General features: G+C 40.0%; 1 protein-coding gene across 2 annotated transcripts in view; it reads right to left on the bottom strand.

Moving 5' to 3' along the window:
- MCC (MCC regulator of Wnt signaling pathway) overlaps positions 1-21,442 on the bottom strand; it is a 540,260-nt gene that overhangs the window by 105,342 nt on the left and 413,476 nt on the right. The gene's annotated exons all lie outside the window — the stretch shown is intronic.

The following is a 21,442-nucleotide window of genomic DNA, read 5'->3' as shown; positions in this document are numbered from 1 at the left end:
AAAAAACCGAGCCTCGTAGAACAGTGACTAATGACAAGCTGAATTTACTCTAATCAAATAAGTAATGGATCACAGCCAAGGAAAAAAAATGAGAGCTGTAATGTGGGTGTTAATAGGTAGGTGTAATAAAGCAGGAAAATGCCATCTTTATGGGGCTGTGTGCCTGTACAATATATAATGTAAATCATGAACTTTGGATGAAATGCCAGGGAATCAATGAGTTGATCAATCAAATATGGATGACCCTGAAGAGCCTGCATATTAGAAGGGAGCTAGTTCTTCCACATATCCCAGTGGAGAAAAAAAGCTATCCAGTATTTTTTTTTTATGGGGAAGAGAGCTGTGTCAATACGAGTCACTGTACTGCAGCACTGAGATCCCGGGCAGAACTCTCACCAAAGTCATTGGAGGTATGAAAATTGTATCCTCCCAATGTCAGGACGAGCTTTTAGTGTTCTGGTTTCACAGTCCTGAAAAATAGCATTTAGGTACCTGGCTTCAACCATCAAAGACCATAGTATTTTTGGTACAATCATGCAGCCATACTATGGAAAAGTAATGTTGGCGTGTGCATTGTCTCACTGAATAGGTTCAGAAATTGCAGGCTTCACTGTACAACGTTTAATGCTTATAAAGTTTTGTCAGTGCTATAGATTATACAGGTGAAACTCGAAAAATTAGAATATCGTGCAAAAGTTCATTTATTTCAGGAATGCAACTTAAAAGGTGAAACTAATATACGAGATAGACTCATTACATGCAAAGCAAGATAGTTCAAGCTGTGATTTGTCATAATTGTGATGATTATGACTTACAGCTCATGAAAACCCCAAATCCACAATCTCAGAAAATTAGAATATTGTGAAAAGGTGCAATATTCTCGGCTCAAAGTGTCCCACTCTAATCAGCTAATTAAGCCATAACACCTGCAAAGGGTTCCTGAACCTTTAAATGGTCTCTCAATCTGGTTCAGTAGAAATCACAATCATGGGAAAGACTTCTGACCTGACAGTTGTGCAGAAAACCATCATTGACACCCTCCATAAGGAGGAAAAGCCTCAAAAGGGAATTGCAAAAGAAGTTGGATGTTCCCAAAGTGCTGTATCAAAGCACATTAATAGAAAGTTATGTGAAAGGGAAAAGTGTGGAAGAAAAAGGTGCACAAGCAGCAGGGATGACCGCAGCCTGGTGAGGATTGTCAGGAAAAGGCCATTCAAAAGTGTTGGGCACTTTCACAAGGAGTGGACTGAGGCTGGAGTCAGTGCATCAAGAGCCACCACACACAGACGGATCCTGGACATGGGCTTCAAATGTCGTATTCCTCTTGTCAAGCCGCTCCTGAACAACAAACAACGTCAGAAGCGTCTTAAGTGGGCTAAAGAAAAACAGATCTGGTCTGTTGCTCAGTGGTCCAAAGTCCTCTTTTTCTGATGAGAGCAACTTTTGCATCTCATTTGGAAACCAAGGACCCAGAGTATGGAGGAAGAATGGAGAGGCACACACTGCAAGATGCTTGAAGTCCAGTGTTAAGTTTCCACAGTCTGTGTAGATTTGGGGAGCCATGTCATCTGCTGGTGTTGGTCCACTGCGCTTCATTAAGTCCAGGGTTAACACAGCCGTCTACCAGGAGATTTTGGAGCACTTCATGCTTCCTTCCGCAGACGAGCTTTATGGGGATGCTGACTTCATTTTCCACCAGGACTTGGCACCTGCCCACACAGCCAAAAGCACCAAAACCTGGTTCAATGACCTTGGGATTACTGTGCTTGATTGGCCAGCAAACTCATCTATGGGGAATTGCCAAGAGAAAGATGAGAGACATGAGACTGAACAATGCAGAAGAGCTGAAGGCCGCTATTGAAGCATCCTGGTCTTCCATAACACCTCAGCAGTGCCACAGGCTGATAGCTTCCATGCCACGACACAGTAATTGCTGCAAAAGGGGCCCAAACCAAGTACTGAGTACATATGCATGCTTATACTTTTCAGAGGTCTGATATTGTTCTATGTACAATCCTTGTTTTATTGATTGCATGTAATATTCTAATTTTCTGAGATTGTGGATTTGGGGTTTTCATGAGCTGTAAGCCATAATCACCACAATTATGACAAATCACGGCTTGAACTATCTTGCTTTGCATGTAATGAGTCTATCTCATATATTAGTTTCACCTTTTAAGTTGCATTACTGAAATAAATGAACTTTTGCACGATATTCTAATTTTTCGTGTTTCACCTGTAACTCTAAAACATAGACATACCAGCACACACATGACCACAAATTTGTGGATGTCTCGGTTTCTACAATTGTTTTCTGTATTTTTGCAAAACCCTTAGGGCTCAGGTACACTGCAGCTGGTAAACTCATGCTTAGGAGCTGTTCAGCATTTTTTTCAGCAGCCCCTGAACTCTCCCTAATGTTTTCCTATGTGTCCATGTACACATCATCGTTTACAGTCATTTACAGGAATTTGAGTTTACAGCCGTTTTTTTTAACGCAGAAAACTTGCGCTCAGCAGTCGATTTTATCAACGTTTCAAACGCAAAACGCTTGTAAACACGGCAATTCGCGTTTACAAGCGTTTGCATCTGAAATTTTTTTTTTACTCTTCCAGTTCCCAATGCTGTCCAGAGCCTTTTTTCATCATGAAAAATGCATGCAAAGCGTTTTCAAGGTACTCAAATGGACAAAACACTTAACACAGGATGTTCCTACCAAGCTCGTCACACATTGTAATGACCAATTCACACCTCAGACCTCTCCCACCCTTGGAAACAAAAGATATGTTAATGCCCATTCATACTTAAAATTCCTCATGAAAACCCCCTGCCAGGTGGCCTTGATGACTCACTCCACTAAACACCTCCCGACACTTGGAAACAAAAGAAATGTTAATGAGCAACTCACACCTAAGCTAATGTCAACACATACCACTGTCTCTGCTTCTACTCTCTGTATTTCTCTGAAACAGTCTGAAATAGTTAATAATTTACCACTTTTCAGTGCATTCTGGGCATTTGGGAGGTTCTCCTGTGCTTATCTTTAAAAAATGCTTCTAAACGCAAACGCACATAAACGCGTTATGCAAACGCGGCTAAACATACGTTTTTAACCTATGTTTTCCAGCAGTCAGTTTCCATCGTTTAGAAGTGTCCCGTGTACATGGGGCCTAACACAACATGTTACAGGGGACTGTCAGTGCCTGCACCACCTGAGCATACAATGCAATGCCCCTGCCATAGAGAATTGTGCAGAGTACCTGGGGAAAATCCAAACAGGGACAATGCAGAGCAGAGAGCATGCCAGGTGGGAACTGATCCCCACCCCATCAATCTGGCTGGATGCTTGCATACCTCTAATTACACAGACACCATGCTGCTGCTGAGGACATCAGAGATGCAGTGGAGGAAAGACTGACCAACAGGAACACAAGTCCCAGAGATCACAAGGGATCTTTAATACAAGCAAAGTAGACTCTTTACATATACAAGTTCACAACTGTCGGTGAGTGGGGGAACAAAATAGGGGAGCACCGCACAGCAATTTTGGCAATTTATTGTTCTGGAAGAAGATTGCACAACACCACTATAGACTTCACAATTATTTGAACTTTAAGATGACTGGTGTTTGCACAAATATTGGACACATTTTGGATATGTATTAATGTACAGGGCAGCGCTTTGAGTTTTATCTGTCTGGCTGCCTTCTTCACACAGACTGAAATGCTGCTGTGAGTTGGCTGAAGGATCACATTTAGTTTAGCTGTGACCAAATGTTTCTGTCAGCTGTATTTCATTAATCTGTTTGATTCATTAACCACTTCATGTCTGGACACTTTTACCCCCTTCCTGTCCAGGCCAATTTTCAGCTTTTAGTGCTATCACACTTTGAATGACAATTGCGCGGTCAAGCAACACTGTACCAATATGAATTTTTAAGCATTTTTTTGAAACAGATAAAACTTAATTTTGGTGGTATTTATTCACCACTGGGATTTTTATTTTTTTTGCTATATAAATGAAAAAGTCCAAAAATTTTGAAAAAAAAGTGTTTTTCTTATAAAAGTTTGCAAATAAATAAGCTTTCTTCATAAATCTTGGCCAAAACATATTCAGTTATCTTTTTAGGAAAAAACAAATAACCCAAATTAGTTTATAACCAACAATTATATATATTTTTTTAAATTTTGTTTTACATTTTTTTTTTTTTTATATTATTTATCTTTTTTATTTATTTTTTTTAACATACTGTCACCCTAGCATAGTGACACTGTGCTACTTTTGGGGGGCAATGAAGATTCATTCACAGATTTCACACGTAGTAAGCAATGATGTCAGAAGTGACATTTTGCTTACTACTATCCATGCGATCACGGATTGGCGAATCAGCGATCACATGATCAGAACCTCACACAGAGGTCCTATACAGCGATTGGTGTTCCACCGTGTCCTCCGGACACAGCGGGCACCGGATCGCAGTGCCACGTGCTCCCGGGGAGCGCGCACAGTCCAAAATAGCGGGTGCCATTTATGAACGGCAACCCGCTTCTGCACTGCCCCCGTCCGGCCGTTTATATACATGGGCTGGAAGGGAAGTGGTTAAAGGAAACCTTTCCTGAGAGGATAATGGTGGCCATCATTGCGGACTTCCCAATGTGCAAGTCCCTGACCATGTATGCAGAGAAGGAGTTCTGATTTTCCTGATCCTCACTTGTTCTGGGTCAGTGTCTCAGAAGTATGAAAGACAGAAGATCAGAGTGACAACCTGGCAACAATTTCCAAGGATGATCTGTAATTGCAGCCTTCCCATTGCACCATACAATGGTGGAGGAGAAAGCAAGATGTCTGTTCTTGGGACTCTCAAGAAGGATCTTTCTGAAGGAAGATGTTGCAGGTAGGTACATCCCAACTGCTCTGACCACATCAAAATACTAGAGTGAAGTCTCCTCGGCATGTGTTTGGGACAAGACATAGGGAAGGGGGGGCAATGTCCTAAATGAGGTGAAAAGAAGAGACCACACTGGGGAGGAAGGGGGTATCTGGGTCTTGGGGCCACCTTGCCGCTATGTAAGACAAGAAAAGGCTCCTTACACAAGAGCCGCAGACTCAGAGAAACACCCAATGGAGGTAATGGACACAATCAGTTCAAAACAGATTTTTTGAAAAACCAAAAGCAGCAGATTCTGATCCCACCGAGACACAGGAGGTCAAAGTGAGGGATTAACATGAGCAACTTCTAATGCAATTGGACTAGAATGAATATGGCAGCGACATAATTCTTTAGAGTACTATAAACTAGATGCTGGTAGACACCAGACAGGATTAAGAACAGGATGCGAGGAATACAATATTCCTGGGGGTTGAGGTGCCAAAGTAGGCCTTCCAGGTGTGACGGTAAATCCTACAAGAGGTCGATTTTCTCTTAGTAAAAATATATATATTTAAAAGGAAAAATATGTACTGAATACATTTTTGGGAGTAATATATGTGGGCATACATAGTGAGAGATACCTCTACTCTGCCTTCATTAGTATGTGAAAGCCAAATGATAGGCCAGCTATAGATGGTTAGAATCCCGGCTTGTTCTCAGCTGAGATTTGTTCCATGTATGTGCAGGCTGAATGTACTCAAGTTGATCAATCAACCAGCATTTGGAAATTTGGGACATGCAAAAGTAGTCCAACTGAGGGGTGGGCAAACCATATAGCCTCACTGATTATTGTGGATCACAAAGACTCCTCCCTCAGTGTTTCAGGATCGTCTCCATTGGCTTTTTTCTTGTGTTCAGAAGCACATAGAAAAATATTCTTAACATGTATTTTCATCACACACTGCCTTACAGTGAAATAGCTGGGAGAAAACACAGCTCCTCTACCTCTATATTACAAGCGATTGTGACAGAACTGAAATCTGGTTAGCATTCACTGAACATAGACTAAATCTAGTGTCATTAAATGACTGTCAGCTTCAGTATCCAATCTTACAAATGTTGCAGGCCGCACCTAGGAATGGATAATTAGCCAAACTGCCAGGATTCCAGAATGTTCTCATTTTGTGGATTCTAACATCAAAGAGAAAATTGTCTACATTAGAAAATCACTTAATGAGAGTGGTTATATTCTCATTCACATCAGAGATCTTAATCATAATCTTTCAACAATATTACCTTGCCTGTTCTTCCTCATACACATGGGGAATCATAATGAAGTAGTTACCTGCATTACACTCTGACCTAGTGTTCCCAAAAATAGTCAGATACAGAACACTTCATTTTTGTAAACAATTAGAAAATACCCACAAAATTCAAAGAGAAAGATTTCACCTAACTACTACACCATCTGCATCCAAAATAACCACACAGCTGAGCCTCATCAACTCAAAGTAGATGTTACCCCAGGCCCGAAACTGGGGGAGTTAGAGGAAGAATCTGCCCTGGGCGCTGCCACTGGCAGACTGACAGGAGTAGAGAGTCCTGGAAAAATTTAAAAAAAAAAACCCCAAAAAAAACAAAAAGGGGAGTGTGGAATATGTTCTTTTACAATGATGAATAATGTGTCTGACATATTATTCAGACTATAAAACATGTAGAACTATAAAACATGTAGAACTATAGAACATGTAGAACTATAGAACATGTAGAACCTAACCACTTGCCCTCTGGAAGATTTACCCCCCTTCCGGACCAGGCCTTTTTTTGCTATTCAGCGCTGCGCTAATTCAACTGGTACTGTGCGGTCATACAACACTGTACCCAAACAAAATTTATGTCCTTCGTCACACAGAGCTTTCTTTTGGTGGTATTTGATCACCACTGGGATATTATTTACTACTTTGTTATAAACAAAATCCAAAACACTGAAATTTATTCATAAATTTAAGCCAAAATTAATTCTGCTACTTCCTTGGTAAAAAAAAAAATCCCAATATGTGTATATTAATTGGTTTGTGTGAGAGTTAGTGTCTACAAACTATGGTGTATATATATTGGAACTTAACCAGCTTTTACTTTCTCACTGCCTAGCATATTTCTAGAGGCGCCCCCCCTCCCAGGCCTCTTTTTGGGAAATATACACCCCAAGGAATTTTCTTCCTTTATTTTCCAAAAACTTGTGGAAACAAAAATAAGATCTGCAAAATACTCACCATGACTTTTAGCAAATACCTTGGAGTGTCTACATTCCAAAAAGCAAAAAGGGGTCATTTGGGGGGTGCTTCTATTATCCTGAAATTTTATACCCAACATTAGAAGATTATGCCACACATCACCCACTCTTCTAACCACTTGAAAACCAAGCCTTTTCTGACACTCTTTCTTTACATTAAAAAAAAAAGGTTTTTTTGCTAGAAAGTTACTTTGAACCCCAAATATTAGAATTTTTTTTAAAATCAGAGGCCCAAGAGATTAAAAAAGTTGGTTTCTTTATGTCACAGTATTTGATCAGCGATTTTTTCAAACGCAAAGTTTTTGGAAATTACACATTTTTTAAATTTTAATGCACAAAAACACAACATATTGCCCAATTGTTTGATAACATATATAAAAAGGATGTTATGCCGAGTAGATCGATACCAATCATAACATGCTTTAAAACTGCACATGCCCACAGTGACAAAATACGCACATTTTTAATATCCATAGGATATGCTTTAAAAGCCTTTACAGGTTACTACTTTAGAAGTACAAAGGAGGTCAACTGCTAGAATTACTGTCCTTGATCTGACGTTCGTGGTGATAAAAACACATTCCTGGCGAAAACTCTGTTTACATACCAACGCTGGACCAACGTTTGCATTTGCCTTTGCGCGCAAGCTAGAGGGTGGGATTTATTTATTTTTTAATTTATTTTTCTTTTTGTATTTTTACACTGTCCCTTTCATTTTTTTTTTTTGGTTACTTTCATGGTTATCACAGGGAATGTAAATATCCCTGTGAAAGTAATAGGCAGGTATTCTTTTCTGAGAATTCTGCTATTAGACTCTAGATTTCACCTCTGCCCTTAAAGCATCTGATCACACCAAGATCAGATGCTTTCCCAATTTTAAAATGGCGCTGTTTATATTCGGCAAAACCAAAATGATGAAATGCTTCTGTCTTATTAGACTATAGAGATGATTGGAGCTATCCTGATCTTCGATCAGCTCTATGATAAGCCAGCGGAAAGGTCTTTTCCTGCTGCTTGTAAAAGCGATCCAGCCCAAGAAAACTGTGGAAGGTGGCCGGGGGGGGCGATGTCCCTTCCCACTGCTCGTAAAAACAGTTCAGCAGCTAATTAGCCACTAGGATTGCTAATACATGAAAGCTGACCGCCAGCTGAAAAAATGATATCAGAACTACAGTCCGGCGACGTACCAGTACATTGCTGGTCCATGTTGAGCATATATGTAACAGAGAACATGGGCATATGATGAATCAGGTCTGTGGACCAATATGACTGCAATTCATTCTTTTTGTAATGCTTATGTTGAGGGTTAGGCCCAAAAAAGTTTAAAATTCAGAAACCGTAATAGGTTTCCAATGCAAATTGTCTGGCATGACCTGATTTTTGGGTGGGCAGCGATGTATTGTTGTGTGTATAAACTGTTTGACCCACGATCAATTGATACAAATCTCCCATGAAAAACAGCGGAGGGGCTAAACACTAGCGCTGGCAGCGAACGAGGCTGATCCTGCGAACACTGCGTTTTTGGGGACATTATACAAAGGAGGCACCAAATATAATTCTGTTCGTGATCAGTATATTGATCTGTACAAACACAACACCAGTAATGGTGGTGATCAGCGACCTATAGCATGAGTAAGATAGCGGACCCTGGCTGGGAGGGGTGCTAACTGACCCTGATGCTATCAGATGTCGCTAGTGGCAGTAATACAGTGATCAGTGAAACATTCTATATACTGACACTGTACTAGTGGTCCTAGCTGGGTGACAGGGTAATCAAAGGGTTAAAAGGGCCAATCAAAAGGTTACATTTTCTAATGTGTGTGTATAAAATGTAGTGCTTTTACTCCTAGTGCGGAGTTCCTTTTTTCTCCTAGGACCGGCATAGGGTGCAGCGGGGGAGCGCGCGCACGCACACACACACGGAAATAGAAAGCGACGCAAGGGTACGTCGCTTGACCCAGAGCCATCACTCGCCAGCACATTGTGGGCGGGCAGTTGGCAAGTAGTAAAATTGTTCTCAATAATTTTAACATTTTTCTTTTGAAAGAAAACGTATCCTGTTCTCTTTGTAAGGTTTCCTTTGTGTGAAATACTGGGTTTTTCCTGCCAGGCTCTCTGCTTGCCTATTAAAAACTGAGTACAATAGGCAGAAGATAGCAGTGTGGTCAGTTCTCTAGCTGTGCCAAGAACTCAGCCTACTCACCTCCAATGATCAGACTTGTCCTGACACCCCCGCCCCCCCTCACAGCCTTTCACTGGGAAGATCAGCATGCTGTCATTTCTCCTCCCCCAGCTCTTAGGCATCTCAGAACAGAAGGAATGTGATCAAATATAAAAAAAAAAAAGGGGGGGGGGTTTATATACTGTTTTTTATGTCTATACACAAATGTTTTGCCTTTCATTTCTAATTTAAACTGAATGGGTTGTTTTACAAGGTAAGGGTTTACAATCGCTTTAACGTCTTTAAGCTTAAATGAATCAGTAATCAGGAATATAATTAAGTGCCCCTTTGGGTAACATCAAGTGAGCAATTTTCATTTGTGTGACCCACGCAATGAAGTTGTCCTAGATTTCCACAACAAAAATGTGGTTTTCCATGATTTATCACTTCTGAGGACAATAATGTGGTGATAACCCATAGCTGCAAATGTCTATGACTTACCACTATGTGATGCTGCAACATATTGTGGTTCGTTGTACACATTGGCAGCTACACAATCATCAAAACACTATTCACAGCAGAGAGCCATAGGACACTGGACTGTATACAGAATATTAATGTAAACTGCTATGTACATTTATACAAGTGCTTCCCCAATTCTCTTTACAGAAAATGTACTGTTGGTCAGCACAATGTAGTAGATGAGGTGGTCACGGGAAACTTGTAAGGTAAAGAAAATAAAAAAAGAAGCGCGAGGCCATCGATTGCATTTGTGCATCTTCCCATTAGGTGTCAAGAAAATAAACATGTTAATCACTTGTATTTAGTCATTTTGACAGTAATTATTATAAAAAGTTTTTATGTGATTGCTGATTTTTAATAGGGTCCTTTCGCTGAAACAAAATGGGGCGGGGGGGGGGAACACCCCTTGGCATTTCTGGCAGTGGCCAACTTGAGTAAGGGCAGATGATTCAAGTATCATTTAGTGCCTGGAATCCATCTGCCCTTAAGCTCAGGCATAGGAAGAGCCGAGAACCCTCCCTCCCAAAGACTGCTGGGATGTACGACATCATCTTCAGGGAAGCCTACCCCACCCTCACCTAATTGCCGATCTCCTCCACTCTTCCTACCACTCCATTCCCCACAGATATTTACTCCTGTATCACTATCCCCTCCCTCCTAGATTGTAAGCTCCAAGGAGCAGGGCCCTCGAACCCCTTGTGTATTGTACTGTATTGTTACTGTACTGTCTCCCATTAAAATATACAGCACTGAGCAAACTGTTGGCGCTATATAAATACTGTATAATAATAATAATCATTTGCCTAGGCATGGAAACCAGGTAGTAACTGAAGAAATGAAAAAAAAAAAATTAAAACAAGTGAATATAATATACTTTTCTATGGATTTACTAATGCTAGCAGCATATGGATTAAAAATAGTCAACGTTGAGAGTGACGTTCTGCTTTAAGGCAGAGGAAAGATGAGAAATGTTGCATGTAATTCAGAATCAACTCAGAACCAGGAAAGGTGAAAAATGCTCCATGCGGCAATATCTCCTATCACTGAGCACAGAGCCGCAGTTCAGATGCAGGAAAGGTGAGAAGTGCTGCACAAAGCAATATGTAAGTGTAGCACTGAACACACAGCTGCAGTTCAGGGAGAGGAAAGGTGAGAAATGCTACATGCAGTGAAATCTAAGTGTATGACTTAAGACACAGCAGCCATTTAGAAGAAGGAAAGGAGAGAAATGCTCCATGCGGCATTATGTCAGTGTATCACTCAACTGCAGTTTAGCTGGAAAAGAGGTCGTTTTCTAGCAAATGGCTGAACGTAAAAGGATTCTTCATAGTAATGTTTAGGGATTATGGGTTCCAGAAAAAAAAAGCTGTATCTTCTTTGATGAGAAAGCTTTCACACTCCTCCATTCCATTCTCATGACCAGAAAAGCTGTGTTAGTTTAGAAGCCTGACGCTGCAGGTATCCTGCAGGAGGAAATGATTACCTCATTTACTAATGAGCCGTGAGAAACACAGAAACACTATCATGCACATGAGCTCTTAGCAATTGCTCTGCAAAGCAGCACAATCTGTTAAAGGAATACATTAAACACCTAATTTAATTACATTTTCAAGAACAGAAAAACCTATTGAGAGCACTTTGTATGATTACTGATGTAAGCCGAATGGAGCAGACCTATTGATGTTATCAACTCTCTTTTTAACCGAACGTAACAGATTGATTTGTCTGTATCAGATAAAAAGAATTTTCTTTTTGGTTTCTTTTCACACACTTTTGCGGATTGTGAGTGGCTGGCTAATGAACAGACCAAAATGAATCACTTATTTGTGCTATTAACTAAATTCAAGTAAGTAAAGATCTGTTGGGTAGTATAGTATAGAACTGTAGGCTTTACCAAAATAAATAGTATAGCATGGTGGCACAGCGGCTAGCACTGCATCCCTACAGCTCTGTAACACGCTGTGTAGATTAGACAGATGAATAAAGACAAATAACACAGAATAAAGATGGATTTGTTTGGGAAGCCCTGGAGCTCCCCAGGTTCCTCACACAGTCCAATAATAAGTGTCAATAGGGATTTTTGCTTACATGTAGTGCCTGTGAGAGGAGAAGGGAAGTGGGTTATTGAGGCCTTTTATTAGCGAAATGTGATGTTTTTCTACCCTGATTGATATAGGAAGCACTTTTCCACTACTAAAATTATATATAGTGCAGCGCTCAAATCTAAATCAAATACTACAATAATTGTGCTCACATGCAATAGTGTCACAAAATTAATCTAACACAAATCATTATTAGGATCCTTATCCCCTGGTAACAGACACTTCTCCTGACGTTGCAGATCACTTTAGGGTACACCCAGGAAGTCCTTCTGGTTACATGCAGCACACCCGCATACTGGCCAAGGAAGAGTATGGACATATGTGAGTGGCTATGTTTATATGAATAGTACCATTAAAGTGTCTTTGGCTCTAATACTACACTTAGAGGATTCTTTTTTGCTCACTGGGTTGGTGAGCAATTATTCCCTAGAGGCTTCCGATTTGGGGTAATGGATGTACCCTAAAGTGATCTGCAACGTCAGGAGAAGTGTGTTACCAGGGGATAAGGATCCTGAGTGATCCTGAAAGCTGTTTGGCCCTTAGGGGTCAGTTTAAGGAGGTGAGGAGGCAATTTAGCCTTAGGAGGTGAAGAGTGGCACGGTTGTGGAACAAGATCACATTTGTTTTGCACATCTTTTTACACATTGCATGAATTTACTACCAGTGTATATAGACATTTTTATTTATTTATTTATTTTTTTGGACTTGTTTGATTAATATATTAAGTGTGGTCACAACATTATACTTGGAGCACTGTGAAAACTATTTTTCATTATTTTTTCTTATGATAGTTTATTTATGTTTATTTATAATTGCTATAATATGTGGGCACGAAGGGATGAATAACACTGAGTGGCACTTTTGAATGAAGATATCTCACCTAATGATTTGTGTTAGATTAATTTTGTGACACTATTGCATGTGAGCACAATTATTGTAGTATTTGATTTAGATTTGAGCGCTGCACTATATATAATTTTATTAATTTTACACTGTTTGGGTAGCAGGCTAAGTGCTGGCAGCTTTCAGTAGGGTTTTTTTCCCTTTTTGCGCAGGAGGATCTCTGTTTGTATTTACTTTTCCACTACTGTTAATTTGTTTTCTTTTCGAAGTTCTTTATTTTAAAGTCGTTGAAAAGCATCCGAAAAAGAAATGTCTGCACAGATCAATGCAACCAGATTCTGATTTTCATGGGCTGTATAGACAGTATATCTTTCAGACATCAAAACATGATTGGTGTTCGGGCTCTTTTGGGGGTGACTGCTTGTCCTCTGCCTATCTAACAGGAAAAACATTTGGTTGGTCCCCTTGAATGGCAACAGTGGACCTACAGTGCCTTAAAAAAGTATTCATACCCCTTGAAATTTTCCACATTTTGTCATGTACAACCAAAAACTTAAATTTTATTTTATTGGGATTTTATGTGATAGAAAACACAAAGTGGCACATATTTGTGAAGTGGAAAGATAATGACAAATGATTATTTTACAAATATCTAAAAAGTGTGGCATGCATTTGTATTCAGCCCCCTTCACTCTGATACCCCTAACTAAAATCTAAAAGAACCAATTGCCTTCAGAAGTCACCTAATTAGTCCACCTGTGTGTAATTTATTCTCAGTATAAACACAGCTGTTCTGTGAAACCCTCAGAGGTTTGTTAGAGAACATTAGTTAACAAACAGCATCATGGAGGCCAAGGAACACACCAGACAGGTCAGGGATAAAGGTGTGGAGGTTTAAAGCAGAATTAGGTTATGAAAAAATATTCCAAGCTTTGAACATCTCACAGAGCACTGTTAAATCCATCATTCAAAAATGGAAAGAGTATGGCACAACTGCAAACCTATAAAAGGCATGACAGTCCACGTAAACTGACAGGCTGGGCAAGGACAGCATTAATCAGAGAAACAGCCAAGAGGCTTATGGTAACTCTGGAGGAGCTGCAGAGATCCACAGCTCAGGTGGGAGAATCTGTCCACAGGACAACTATTAGTTGTGTACTTCACAAATCTGGCCTTTATGGAAAAGTGGCAAGAAGAAAGCCATTGTTGAAAGAAAGCTATAAGGAGTCCCGTTTGTGAGAAGCTATGTGGGGGACACAGAAAACGCGTGGAAGAAGGTGCTTTGGACACGAGACCAAAATTTAACTTTTTGGCCTAAAAGCACAACACTATGTGTGGTGGAAAACTAACACTGCACATCACCCTGAGCACATCATCCCCACCGTGAAACATGGTGGTGGCAGCATCATGTTGTGGGGATATATTTCTTTAGCAGGGACAGGGAAGTCGCTATAGTTACCACCAATGCCGCTTGTTGTATTATGTTTTCTATTAAATGAAGGACCTGCACTTTTCTGTTGCTACAAAACAATCCAGTAACTGTATAGTCTTCGTATTGGGGGAGACTGTAACAGAAGATTAATTTACGTGTATAATAAACCTTCATGCTTGGCCCTTGGCTTCACTGCAGACCTCCTATTCTGTGAAAGAAATGTCTGAGTACATTAGTGCAGACTTAGACTTGAGATGGTCTATTCCTCAAAATCATCACTTTAAACCAGAAGCTGACATAACCATTAGTAGTCAATAAAAATCTGAAAGACACATTCCTTTACCTGAACAGAGATCGCCCGTTCCAGCTGTCATAGGCAGAAGGGTTCATCCTGGATTGGTTGCTACAAAGCAATTGGAGCCCCCTTACCTCCTCCACCCCCAGTCTACTATATAATAATAATTATCCAGGCAATGCAATGTAATTAAAAAAAAAAAATCTAGGATGTACAAAGATGTACAATCAGACTTCAGTTTAATGTAGTAAAATCAAATAAGAGCTAAAATCTAGTTTAGTGTTGTGGTGTACTTTCAACATCATCGCTTTTCCCTACAGTATATTGAATAGGCAGTCACAAAAAGTGAATGTGTAGCAGATTCAGAATTCAAGTTTGTTAGAATGCGACAAGTATAGCACAACAAAAGGGAAATGAAGCACAGTGCAGGTAAGGCTGATGCGCTGTGATAGGTTTTCTCGCCAAAGTATAAATGAGCTGATGTAGAATTCAGACAGTCACAACAATCTGCCTGTTGGCGAGCACCAATAAACCTGCTGTTGTATAATGCAAAGGAACATTCGGGCAGCAAATTACCGGATGGCAGCAGAGGGCCCCATCAATATCCCTGGCAGGGACAACACATGTTACAAAGCCCAACAGCCTAGTTACAACATTGCTGGCCTCCTACTGTTGTCTAGCAACTAACATCCTTCACATATGAATTCTAGAATACAGAATAAAGTTGTGATATACTGTATACAGTGTAACACACCATACTACTTACAGTGGGCATAGAAAAAAATCACCCTCCTTTAAAATAATCACTTTTTTTGCGTTGCAGCCTGAAATTAACACACATGCAGTTTCTGTTTTATCGAGCTGTATTTCTGCAAATAATAAGCTGCAACTTATAACATCCAAGTGAAAGATACAGCACCAACATGTCAGAAAAATTCAAAAACTGAATCACTGAGTGGGAAAGGATCACCCCCATGTCAGTATTTTGTTTAACCACCTTTTGCTTTAATTACAGCCTTTAGTCTGCTGGGATATGTCTCTACTAACTTTGCACATATAAACTTTGCTATATTTACCTACTCTTCTTTGCAGAACTGCTCAAATTCAGGTAAACTTGATGGTGACCATTTGTGGTCAAGTCATTCAAGTAATTCTACACATTTTCAATGGGGTTTAAAGTGTTACTAAACTCAGGACACTGCATTCACTTTATCTGGTCTCCCACAGTACACAGAACATGGAAATGCAATTATTTTAGTAAACATAAACTGCTAAATACCTTTTCTTAGCAGTTAGAGCAGTCTTGTGACTTCTATCAGTGTCCAGCTGAGTATTATCAGTGTCCAACTGAGTATATGTTAAAACTTGTAGGAGGAGTTTTAATTTTGCTCTAGGAGGATGCAGAACCCCTGATCTCTGTCTGGACAGTACAGATTGGCCCTGTGCTGATGACATGCACTCTCCCAAGGAAAAAAAACCCTCTAGCATTACACACCAAACTAAGCATGTACAGAGTGTCTCCACACGAAATGTCTTATCAGGAGATAAGAGGGGGGCACTGGAGGAAGGGAAGGATCAAAGCAGTCGGGATCAAACAGCATTTTTACACAATGCAGAGGATTAACCCCTTAGGTTCCACAGTGAGTATAACAAGCATGCTTCACTGCATATACAGACTGATCTTACTGTTGTGGGTTTAGTAACATTTTAAGTCTGAGCTCTGACTAGGCCATGCAAGGGCATTCACCTTTTTCTGCTTCAATCTCTGTGCGGTCATTTTTTGCTGTGTGCTTTGGGTCACTGTCATGTTGGAAGAAAAACCTTCTTCCCATTGACAACTTTCTGGCAGAGGGCAGCAGTTTTTCCTCAAGAATTAGACGTATTTTGCTCCATCTGTTTTTCCTTCTATCTTGACAAGTGCTCCAGTCTCTGCTGCAGAGAAACCCACCATAACAGGATATTACCACCTCCATGCTTTATTATAGGAATGGTGTTTTTGGACGGTGAGCTGTATTTGATTTCCATCAGAAATCGTTTAGTGTTGAGGCAAAATATTTCAATTTTAGTTACATCTGGCCAGAACACCTTTTTCAATGTGGCATCAGAATCTTCAAGGTACGTTTTGACAAAGCTCAGTCGTGACTGCATTTGGCCTTTCTCGAGGACTAACTTTTTCTTGCAGCCCTCCCATGCAAGCCACATTTGTGGGGAATTTGTGATATTGCTGTCACATGCATACAGTAACCACTTTGTCAGAAATTCCTGCAACTGCTTCAGAGTTGCTGTAGGCTTCTTGGTAGCCTCTTTGACCAGTTTCCTCCTGGCTCTTTCATTCAGTTTGAAAAGACGTCATGATCCAGGGAGGGTCTGCGCTGTACCAAATACCTTCTACTTCCTAATAATAGACTTCACTGTGCTTCTAGGCATTGATAAAGCCTTTGAATTATATTTTGTATCCATCTCTCGACTTTTGCCTGTCCACAACTTTATCCCAGAGATCTTTTGACATTGTTTTGCCACCCATAATTGATTGTTTGCTTCAGATGCACTATCAGGGACTGAAATGCTCCAGGAAAGCTCTCTTCATGCTGAATTAATCAAAATGACCACAGCTGATCACAGCTGAAATTGAAATGACTTTTTGTGCCATTGAGAAGATGATTAGCTACACCTAATTGAGTTTACAAGTCATTTTTAGAAAGGGGTGACCCTTTTTCCAACTCAGTGATTATGTTTTTGAATAGTTTTTATTTTGTTCTGACATGTTGGTCTTGTATCTTTCACTTGGATGTTATAAACTGCAGTAAATACAGCTGGATAGAACAAAAACTGTGTTCGTCTTCATTTCAGGCTGAAAAGCAACAAAATGTGATAATTTTTAAAAAGGGGTGATTCTTTTCTATACACACTGCATAACTGCTCAGATGTGTTCTGAGATATTGCATGACCTTGCCATTTAGTTGAGAACTTATTCAGGGCATTTAAAATGTTGGAAACACTTGAAGAAGAAATACGTGTTCCAGGCCAAGGATTTCAGCTAATGTCCAAGTCCAGCTTTGCTCTCTGGTGCGGAACGCTCAAATGCTTACAAAAAAAAAAAGAGGCTGGTAGGGTAAGGCTTTTAAAACTATGGTTTAGGGAGCAAAAAAAAAAAAAATCACAGTGACCTAGAATTATGTTTCTAGTATTTTGTTTTTCTGAACCATGGAAGGAAATGTATGTAAGTGTTCTTAAACCCATGAGACTTTATTTTTAATGTGTCCTACACTTACATGTTTTGTTTGCTGTAGATTGAATTCCTTCACAGGGCCATCTATTCTGCAGGAGATACATTCAACAATCTGGGAAATTACACTGTTAGCTACAGAGTGGCTCAGATGCCTACCGACAATATATTTACAGCTGGATTGAATAACCTCATTGGTGCTCCTGCATCAAGTGTTCCTTCCGTGACAGCCCCGTGCACCCTCCCAGCCAGAAGTTTAAAGGATAAGGTCACCTTTCGTAACCCATAGTCATAATGTAATATGTAAAATGTTAGGAAAGGACCAGCCCCCGCTCCCCCGTTTTGACATTTTTGGGGGATCTCCTCCCCCCCCCCTCCTACTAGTAGTCACAATTTAAAAAAAATCTGAATGTGAATGGGAAACTACAAGTCTCAACAGCCTTTGTAGCTGTCAGCTTGTAGTTCTCAATGAACTAATACGGTGCTGTTGAGCTCCGTGGAAGTTCATTGATTCTTCTTGTCAGAGTATCTGCTTGATCATACAAGGTATGAGCACACAGATACACGGACAGTGTGCAGGAGACCTGCATGACACCAGTGATCTTCTGATTTGCTGGTACAATGCTTTACAGGCTCCCAAAACAACAACTAGTAAATTAACATCTTTTTTCTCCTGCAAAAAAAATGTGTATTTATTATTTTTTGTTAAAAGGTGAACTTATCTATTTAGGAACCCGCAAGAAAATGGAAACAGTGTAGCAATCGTACCCACAGAGATGGACGCGGTTCAACCATTTTGCTCCAGCCTCCATCTTGGCAAAGGATCGTCCATCTTGTACAAATATACATCCCAATCCTCATCCCCCTCCCTCTCTGTTCATCCACAGTGACATGTGGCCTGAGTGATGAGAAGGGTCACAGGCGGCCAAAGCACAGCAGGAAGCTCCGAGCTATAAAACCTCATGAGCTGGGTGCCACGCTGTCTAAGAAACTGTGCAATCTGGCACATTGTAAAAGTATAAACTGAGTCCCTCACTGAACTTCAAAAGACCTTCCAAGGGGGTCGTAAAAACAGACTTACTTTTAAAAACTCACTTTTCATATAAGTTGAGATCTTCACGTAGGACATAACTACCTAAACATGGAGCCTATATTCGAAAGGCTCAGTTTGAGGCCATTCTTCTGGTATGTGACACCCCTTAGCTGGCATACCTAGAAAAGCAGAAACGTATATCTCTTGAACCATTCAAGTGTATATTTCATATCTAACCGTTCCACAGATGCGTCTGCATATTAATCTACCTGCGGGTGGCCTGTTACATGTACCTAGGAAAAGTTATGGATCATAATAGCAGCTACGAGAGCTTCTAGTCATAACTTCAGGCTCCACCTACCCCTCCCTCCCCAAATAAGGCAATTGGTTCTTTGTTGTAAGGAGACACCCTGCTGAGATTGTAGAAAAAGGGTTGTTATGCTTGGAGTGGGGGTGAGAGAAAACAGAGTCTCACTGTAACATCGAAACTGAGTGAGAGCCCAGAAATCCTTTTGACTTATGAGACTTGAAGCTGCTTAACCCAAGGCTTTTTGGCAAGTACTTATCTACCTAAACTCCTTTTTGTTATCTCTTTGCTGTGCTATTGTTCTCTGTGTGTATATATATATATATATATATATATATATATATATATATATAGGCTACATCTTTTTCTGTAAATATTTTTATTGCACCCCTTTGACCTTTTAGTAATAAATCTTACTTTCTGAAATTTCTGAGAGTGTTGAACTGTTTCTAAAGGTTTTTAATGCAACTTACAAATTCCTGCCGCTGAAGTGCGCTACTATGTGTGTTTAACCCTCTGTATAACCTGTCTGCGGTGACAGTGGTATACGGACGATTACCCAACCATCATAGTGTTATTGCTGATATTGCCGAGTTTCCTCTTTCTCAAAAAGGAGGTGGTGGCAGTGTGAAGGGTTAATTGTGTAATTAACCTGACCCAGTAACAATTGCGCTCAGGCTGCCAGTACACAGGTTGTGGACCATTAGCTGGAAAATCTGTGTGCCGGGTGCAGCTGGGCGTGGCATTGTTACGCACGCAACACTGCGGTTTTAGATTGGCTAGTCCTTCGGTCACGAGTTTGGTGAGAAGGTCAGGGGTCTGACGCTGCGATTGTCACAGGCAGCAGCGGGCAAGTTAAAAAATAAAATGGAAACAAAGTTTGCTAGGAAATCCTAATCTAGTAATGAAATATTAATTTAGTGATACTACTTTAGGATGTCCAATGCAAAAAATAAAGGAAACTAATATGTACACAGTTTAAAAGTAAAACTTCCATTTCATTTAGAGATAACCAATAAGCTTTAAGAAAAGGTTGTGCCAATCCTTATTCCAACTGGCCAAATGCATAAAAAATAGTCTCATTAATAACATGTCAAACCAGTCATTAGATCTGGATATATATATCTATATATATCTATATATCTATATATATATATATATATATATATATATATATATATATATATATATATATATATAGAGGCAGCGGTTTGACTCAACCCTCATTTTTGCTGAGCATGGGCATCTAAGCCCTACCCAATTCTAATGGTTCTTTAATGTGACAGGAAGGTTTACTGGCCAAAAGGCAGGAGGAAGGGTTCAGAGTCGACTTTTACAGGAAGAGAAGGATTTTTACACAATGTTGCACGACTATCTTTAGATATCTAATTTTAATCATATACTCAGTTTGAACTTTCCTGGTTTAAAAAAGGAATACTTTAGGCCACCCCAATCACAGCCAAAAAGAAAAAAGTAATAAGTATCTGTGTACACTTTTAGAAGTGCTTATTACTATTCCAATGTAGACTTGGGTAAATAGAAAGGAGTGCCCAGTGTCCAGAGAAATGCAACTTCTAAAAGGTATGGTGCATAGACGTTTATTAAAAAGTAGCAACACGTACATCAAACCAATGCTGCCTATGCAACTAAAGCTGGCATCCTGCCATCCTAATTTTTGAAACCTTGATTAAAACAAAACCATTCATGGGAATTGTTCCCATTAAATAGCACGCCACAAAAGCCCTGAAGAAGGAGGGAGTCTATTCCACCGAAAAGCGCTGGGTTGACTTATGTGTTGCTACTTTTTAAGAAACGTCTATGAACCATACTTTAGAAGTTGCATTTCTCTAGAACTTGGACACTCCTTTCTTTTTATCCAAGGCAACATGCTGAAATGACCATAAGGTCGCACAGAAAAGGCAGCAGCCCAATCCCCAAGAGAGCTCATCGCCACCATCCATCACTGGGCACTATCCACCGGAAAGAATTCCCTTTTTTTCCCCCCACACGATTACCCATACAGGACCATTGCATTGACCAAATCCAGTCAGTCCAGCGCTGTCTCCAGCACAAGCTATTACTATTCCAAAGAAATCCCTAGAAATTCTCTTTAGCATGTTTTCTGTTCCTACAGAGATCCTGTAGGATATTCCTCAATCTCTGCCATTATCAGAAAAAAACCCTCATACGGCAATTGTAAGTAAATATCATGAGATCTACCAAGGAATGATATCAAAGTACAAAAAAAAACAGCTAAAAGGCCGTACTATGACAAAGTCAACACTCAATGTTATGGCATTACTAATTCTAAGCTGCAACACTGTGCACACTTTGCATAAGAAAGGTTGCAATCTATTC

The sequence above is a fragment of the Staurois parvus genome, unplaced genomic scaffold (assembly GCF_062004578.1).
Source record: "Staurois parvus isolate SC_StPar_1 unplaced genomic scaffold, SC_StPar_1.0 ptg000354l, whole genome shotgun sequence".
Lineage (NCBI taxonomy): Eukaryota > Metazoa > Chordata > Amphibia > Anura > Ranidae > Staurois > Staurois parvus.
This window is presented reverse-complemented; position numbering and strand designations above follow the sequence as displayed.